We start from the raw sequence: 7,955 nt of genomic DNA, 5'->3' as shown, positions 1-7,955 counted from the left end.
CACTTCTGATCTCCTGTTTCTTGCTCTTCAAAGTATGTCCCAGGGGCGTAAATTTCAGACATAATTCCAGACTGCTTCATGTACTCCCACCTAACAGTCACTGAAAATGCCAGATCCCCCTTCCCACAGCACGGTGTCTCCTCTGGGTCTGGAATTTGTGACAAGGAGCAAACTCTTCATAGCCCCATTGAGTAGAAGCTGTACACAATTCTGGCCTTCGTTTCTGGGGGGCTGAGGCATCGGGCATGGTCGTCAGGAAACAAGGCTAGCAGCACTACTTGGGGTGCTTGTGCTGGCAAGCCACACTGGTCTGGATGGAGCTGGTTGAGGGGTTGCCCCAGCTGATCCAGGCACCGAGGAGGCTGGAGCAGCTCAGATGAGCCTGACTCTGGTCACACAAGCAGGCCTGGGTGCACACAGCCAAACACATCTGAGAATAGGCACAAATTGGGCCTACTATAAACCACTGGATAAAATTCCAAATGGTATCATATTCACATAAATAAACACGCAGTCTTTGTGGGTCCTCTATTAACTCGTAATAAAAATATAGAGTAGGAAATCACTTTAGAATTCATGGAGGCAAGTTTCACCATCGTTCTTATGAAAGGAGCTGCAAAGCAACTTATTCAAAGTGACAGAGAACATTTGAGATTGAAGAGCAGAACTCAGGTCTATAGATTCTTCTGCCAAGGATGTTACTCACTGTCCTCCACTGTCTCTCCTTGAGTATCCTCAAATCTTCAAATAAATGGATCCTAGTAAGATCTTCAAATAAATGTAAAAATGATAACCATCTAACCAGCTTTATAATAAAATTCATATGCAAGGAAATAAGCATAGCCATAGGTCAATTATTAGTGTTTTGAGAGGATCTTCTCATGTCACAAAATGAAATCCCACCAGTTGCTTTAGAGTAGAGAAGTGGGTTTCCACCACGTTAGTTTCGGCAGTGACCTTACAGGTAATCCACGTCACGGGATTTCTAATATGGCGTTGAGAGACGTCTCCCTAAAGAGACCCACTGATGTGACATGCAAAACATTACACTTGTGCGCATTTTCATGGGAAGAAGTTTTATAAGTTTGTGAGTTCCTAAAAAAAAAAAAAAAAGTCTGTTAGAGCTTAAAAGAATTAAGGGTTGTGGGGGAGGAAGAGAGAGAGGGGAGGAAGAAGAGAAGGAAGAGAAAAAGAAAAAAAAACCTTATTGGCCTGCCTCATTTCCCCAGGAGGAAAAAGAGGTTTGAGGAGTTGCCAGCATTCTGGGTTCATAAAGTGTACAAGTGGCAGGATTGGGATTAAATCCAGTTCCAACTGCACTCCAGGTCCCGTGCAGTTCCTGCTAATGGAAACTTCCCTAGGCAATTTTGGACCATTGACAGTTTTTTCCCCCAGAAGATCCAAGAGTTAGAAAACAATGGAATTTTTATTCTTTTCTTTAAAGAGAGCTTACGGGTCAAATGTCTGTATATTTATAAGAGAGGAACGTGAGAGCCCAAGAGCCTTTCTCAAGATGGCAGTCAGTTAATGACAGTTCTGATCCAGACTCTGTGACCTGACTTCCTCCCACTCCTATGACTGTGTGTTATTACTGTATCTAAAAAGGTTAAGGATGAGCAGAAATTAATGGAAAACTTATATATACATCAGTTGCGCGTCTGCAAAAGCAACATATATAAACTCATTCTAAAATCTCATTTTCTTGAGAAAGACAATGTGAGAAAAATAATTTTATCCATCTTTTTAAAAAAAGATTTATTTATTTTAGAGTGACAGAGCGGGGGGAGGGGCAGAAGGAGAGGGAGAGAGAGAATATCAAGCAGACTCCCCACTGAGCACAGGGCCTGACACGGGGCTCGATCCCACAACCTTGTGATCATGACCTGAGCCGAAACCAGGAATCTTATGCCCAGCCGACCACGCCACCCCCGTGCCCCACTACCTTTGTCCATCTTTGAAATTGACATTTTTAACTTGAAAGTTATGGATAGCTATGATGTCTCCTTAATCATGCCCTTCTTGTGTCAAAGATACGGTGAGAAACAAGCTGTTATTTCTGGCCTAAGTATGAATAACAGCTTAAATGGTAGAAATTATCTAGCAAAGTGTTAATTTTTACTGTACATCTGTCATGAAATTTGTAAGTAGTTCTTTATCCTCTAATACAGATTTGTTGTTGTTGTTATTTGTCTCAATAACAATTCTGGTTTCAAAAAGCGTGTCAGTGACCTCTCTAAAGGTACAAACCCCGTCTTTTCAGGAATGGTGTCTTATCAGGGAATGCTTGTGGACCAGTAAGGTTTTCGAGTTTTCCTAAGTTCTTTCTTAGAACTTAGGTTTTCTTTCAGTATAAAGCCATTCTCCGTTCATTACATGCTGTGTTCCTTTTATTCATTTTCTCTTTTTGCTGCAGGAACTTTGTCTAAATACCACTTTTTTTTTTAACTCTTATTCTTGTATGATTCGATAACTTGGCAGCTCTATCCAGACCCTGTATTTGCCCCGAAACATTACAATGAGTTCTGCTTGATTTCTTCCTCATCTGAAATCTGGCTTCTCTCTGAGAACCATCCTGGGGACAGACTTTCTGCAGCATGTGCACGAGGAGTGAAGGATGCTGCAAAACTAGGGGGTTCACTGGCATTGAAGCTTTGTTAACTTTGTTAACTGAACCTTTCATCCTTCCGCTTGTCTGGGAGCCATCCCTGTCCAGCCTCAGAATGGCCGCTGACTTCAGATAACTCGATTTGAAGAAGCTAAGCCATGGTCTATGATCGGTTCAAACATTCTCTCATCTTTGCCGTCATTGCCACTTCCTCATCGTAGAAGAGAGAAATATACACATGATATGTTTTTTTAGCATTTGTATTGAAAATCTGATTGTGGGGCAGGGGTGTGATGGGGGGGCGGTTTGGGGAAATTGCAACCGAGGATCTCCATTGAGCAATGGCTGCCTCCCCTTCAGTCTCAGATCCTTCCTTATCTGTTTCGTCCTTCCTCTTCTGTTTGATTAAATGTCAGTGTGTTCTTGGAGATAATCAGCTCCAAACGTTTCTGAGAGTGTTTAGCTTTTTTTGATGCCCCTTAGGGAGTCACCACAATGGTGAGGTGCAGGGGTTTTCAGTGTCCTTTAGAGTGACGCCGAAGAAGGCAGGTGGGGGCTTCTACTTTTGTGCGAGTGTTCACCTCCCCTTCCAGAATCCCTAGCTCATGCTGCTCTTTCTGTTATTCTCCTGAGAGGAATTATTACTGATACTTTCTAGAACATCGTTTGATCTAATCCCATCCCTCTTCCCAAGGCAAACTGAGCAGGGTTTGGAGCTGCGCGGACTGTCCCAAGCTAAGGCATATTAATATTTTGAAACTTCCGTTAAGTTATTTTCCTGCCCTTCAATCATTGTCCTTGACTGTTCCAGTATATTTTTGCTGTGCTGTGTTTTATTTATTTTTTTGCCCCTCCTTTTTTTTTTCTTTTGGCAGAGAAATTTTGTTTGTTATCTTGACATTCATTATCTGTCTTAAAGTCTGGGAAAGATAACTTTTTAAAATGATAAAGATGAAAATCTTCACAGAAGCTCTGTTTTAATCATGGTTGATGGGCTAAATAGGCCCAAAGAGGGAAGGGAATGTTAATGCTGTCTCACTGTTTCCTTCCCGTTCATTTCAGCCCTTGTATCTTTGGTTTGTGTTTCTTACCTTGAATAGGAATAGTGAGAGGAAACAAGTTGACTGGTCTCAAGAAATGCCCATCAGTGTGTAACCTTGATCTGGCGTGAAGGGAAACAAGAGCAGGCCTGCCATGCACCTGTTGGAGAAGTCCCATCCACTTAGAGTCTGTTTTCTCTTTCGTTGTATCTTCTGCCTCGTCATTACACATTCTATCGAGGTTATCAGAATGCGCTTGAATCTCCGTGTTCTCATTATTCCCAGAGACAAAGGGACTGGACAGTGTGATTGATATTCTGAAACGGGGCTTGCTTCCTCCTCCACCCCACCCCAACACACAGCACATGTGCCCACACCCACGTGGTTATCACAGACTACAGATTTCCCCCAGATGTGAAGTTGGAAATACAGTGTTCACAGGTGTCCTTTGTGGCTTGCCATGCCTCACTGAGATCATTTCTAAGTCCCTCTTAAGATTGCCATCTGGAAGAGTTAATGGGCACTGTCAAAGAAATTGATAGGTTTTGTCGAAGATACAGCCTTCAGTTCCTAAGGAGTAGGTAGGTACCTGCCTAGTTGGGGAAATCAGTCAGGGCTGCTGGGCTGGCCATGTTGCCAAGATTCCCCAGTGTTCTTCATGGCCACAGGGTTCCGTTGACTTTTTTTTTTTTAATAATATTTTTTTATTATATTATGTTAGTCACCATACAGTACATCCCCGGTTTCCGATGTAAAGCTCGATGATTCATTAGTTGCGTATAACACCCAGTGCACCATGCAATACGTGCCCTCCTTACTACCCATCACCAGTCTATCCCATTCCCCCACCCCCTTCCCCTCTGAAGCCCTCAGTTTGTTTCCCAGAGTCCATAGTCTCTAGTGGTTCATTCCCCCTTAGGGTTCCGTTGACTTAATAGGAGCCTCACAGAATGGCCAGGACCAAATGCAGTGAAAGTTACACTGACTTTAAAGTCAAGATGTCAAGCAGATAATTGAATTAAATTGCCACAGCAGCATTGCGATGTCAGGACTGTATGGTGCATCTGCAGGGAGGAAACACTTAAGGCCTGCACACGTGCACATACAACAGTGTACATATATGAGAGTATATTTGCATATGAAAACAGAATCTATGTATGTATGGGTGTGGGTGTGTGTGTATGGAAACCCCCCCCATTCAGCAGCAGAAGGAATCTCTTTCATAATTATGAAGCTGACAATTCATATTCCGAGAAAGTGGTCCTTATCAAAATGTGTGCTGTATCTGATGAATAAGTGATAGTAGAGGCTTCTACTTTTGTGGAAGTGTCCACCCCTCTTCCAGAATCCTCATGGAAAACAAAAGAAAGAAAGAAAAATAGAAAGATAGAAAGATAAAAGAAAAATAATTTACATAAAAGAACTGGACCAGAATCGCTGTTTAATAAATGTTAACTGTTGTTATCATAACGATTCTAAAGGCTTGTCTTTATTAACTATTTTCTTTATAGAATACTGACTTCCAAAAAATACTTTGAGGCAGTATTTAATAGAAAATATTTTTTTAAACTGTGAAACTATTTAATAAAAGCGAGGAAAGGGAAGAAGAGAATTATATTGTAAAGCGTGAGGGATAAATTAGGCTAGAATATCCTAAACGAAGGCAATCGACAGCTGTTGAGCACCGAGTTTACCTCTTAAGTTTCCTGGAAATCAAAGAAAGAAGAAAACCATGATGAGATATAGCGGTGATAAATAAAAAACAAAAAATCATGCCAGTTTCCCAGAAGAGACCAGTGTTTCCCTCTCTGTGCTGTCCGTCAGAATTTTTCCTATCTTTATGTAAGTAGGATGACCTACTTCTGGTTTGTTTAAGGCTTTTCCACTTCAAAACCTGTAATTATTTATATAAAACTTTCAGTCTCAAAAGTGTCCTTGTTTGGAAAATAACTTATGCGGTCATTTTCTACGGTAGCAGAAAAACACATTGAAACACGTGACTGATCCAGGTTTTATGAGGCCAGAAACTTACATTATCTTAGAGACCCCCACTGAAGAAAGAAGGTGGACAATTACAACCATACAGTTAGGAAGAAAAGATAATATTTCTTTAGAGTCAAGTAAATCACGAAAGATTAATACTATTAAAAGTTGAGGAACTTAACAGCCTGCCATAACTCAATTTTTTTTTCTACATTTGTTCGCTGGATATTCTAGAAATAAACACATCTTTTGAGGCAACAATTTTATTATAGAGGAAATAGTGTGGTTGATTAAAATTCATTATTACTGATAGTTTTAAGAAAGTTTGAGCTTTAGAAGTTGTTTATAACATTACATAAATTTTTATGATTGTTGCCACATTTGGGGAAATCTCTCTATTTCTTCCGTGTATGAACTATAAGATTTTCGTAGAATTTGTATTTTAAGTTTTCTTGGGAGAACTAATTTTAAATAGTCCTTTGCCTGACAACATACATTGAGCAGTGTGCCATTGATTTTTTGGTTTCGAGTTTCATTATTTTTTATAATGTCAGTAAATTTGTTAAATCAAAAGAGCATAAATTTTAATATATTCCCAGTGTGCTTACGTGATGTGTACCTCTTCTTTTATCGGATTATTGAAAAAATACAAAAAATTTCTCTTTTCCTTCAGGATTTACTGCTTTGGGTGTGATGTGCCTGCTCTTTTCTCTGGAATTTCTAGACGTTAGCAATAGAAAATGTGTCCGATATACAAAGACAAAATCTGAAACGTTTCGATGTATAAAATGTGCAACTTGACCCACAGACTCACTGTATGTAGTAATGCTACAGGTTTGTGTCCTACCAAGACAGGAATCCTGATAAATGTTTCTCTCCATTTCCATAAAAGGAAGAAAAAACAAAGTATGATGGTTCTTTAAATTGCTTACACTGCATCGTTCAGTCTATTGTGGACAGGCAGAAAGTTCTGTACTCACTTAACACTGATGAGAGTAGAATCCTCTTAACAATTTTACCTCTATGATAAGTGGAAGTGTTTTTGAAAAAATAGCTATGCCTCTATGCACTTCAGACCTTGTTTCTTTCCTGTGTCTCTTTTTCTTCCAGTGCTGGTCACGTTATGAGCTCAGGCCCTGCAGCTTTGTATTAGGACACCGGGGGAGTTGGGACAGTTGGTGCCTAGATGACGAAGAATAGCCTAATTTTCCCCTAAAGTTACTGCGATCGTATAATGTAAATCCAAAATAAATGTATGGCCAATGTGAATTCCTCTAGGATACCTAACATTCTTGGAGCCATAGGAATAACCATCAGACAGCAAGAGGGGCAAGGTGTCAGAGGAGAAAGCAGATGGCCCCAGGCAGTGCTCCTAACAGGGCCTAGAGTAAAATATTTTATATTTGCAAATTTTACCAAAATTTTCAACTTTATGAAGCCAGTATTCGGGCCTCTCCCAGAGCCTTGGAAAGTGCTTGTGGAAGTGAGGGGCCCTGACGGTTGAACTTCATCGAGTTCATGGTCAGTCTGCCTCTGCCCACGGGCTACACGGGGACTCCCCATGTTGCAGACCTCGGTAAAGACCGAAGGCCCAGTTAAGCCTCAGGGAAGAGTTGGGTAAAAGCAGCTCTTGGGGGGGCGCCTGGGTGGCGCAGTCGTTAAGCTCTCTCTCTCTCTGTTAAATAAATAAATAAATAAATAAATAAATAAATAAATAAATAAATAAATAAAAAGCAGCTCTTGCCATGCAGGCTTGGCATACAGCTTTCTAGTGACTTCACAGGTAGAAAATGTAGAAAATCTGAAGGACTAAATGTTTAGCATATCATTGATCCTTTTGTAGCTCACGAGCGTGACCATTGGGTGATCAAGCCATTGTGTGACTTGTGTCTCCCTGAAATCTTATTACAACCTTGACACATTACCTGTCTGACGTGAAAAAAAAATGTGTAGTATATTCACTTTACTATGATAGAACATTTTCCCATGAAACAATTCAAGTAGAAGTAGCCAGGGAAGAAATTCTCTGTTGCCAGTCCCAGTTGCTATTTCTGTGTTTATGTAGCAAAGCAACACCCAGACTTTAACTTTGTTAATATCAAAGCCTGTGAGGGTGGCCCTGCTCTTTTCCTACTGTGATCTCCAGAATATTGACTTTTCTCAGTAGAGGTTACTAAGATAATTTACATATCTATTAGAATAATTGTCTTTTAAAAATGGATTTCAAAATTCTTAAGATCCCTAATCATTCCCATTTTAATGATTTTTGTCTCAAAATTACTGAGGAAAAGAACCCAAACACGAAAGCAGATGGCTTGTTCCATAAA

The 7,955-nt window shown here is 40.3% G+C and overlaps 1 non-coding gene across 1 annotated transcript; it reads left to right on the top strand.

Annotated features, from left to right (window-relative positions):
• Positions 1-7,459: 7,459 nt before the first annotated feature.
• On the top strand, positions 7,460-7,563 carry LOC121100858. The gene has a single exon (XR_005832645.1). It is a non-coding gene; the product is annotated as a small nucleolar RNA U13 (small nucleolar RNA).
• Positions 7,564-7,955: the final 392 nt, after the last annotated feature.

This window comes from Ursus maritimus, unplaced genomic scaffold, assembly GCF_017311325.1.
Source record: "Ursus maritimus isolate PB19 unplaced genomic scaffold, ASM1731132v1 scaffold_5, whole genome shotgun sequence".
NCBI classification, from domain to species: Eukaryota; Metazoa; Chordata; class Mammalia; order Carnivora; family Ursidae; genus Ursus; species Ursus maritimus.
The sequence above is the reverse complement of the archived record's forward strand: the minus strand, read 5'-3'. Positions and strand labels throughout refer to the sequence as shown.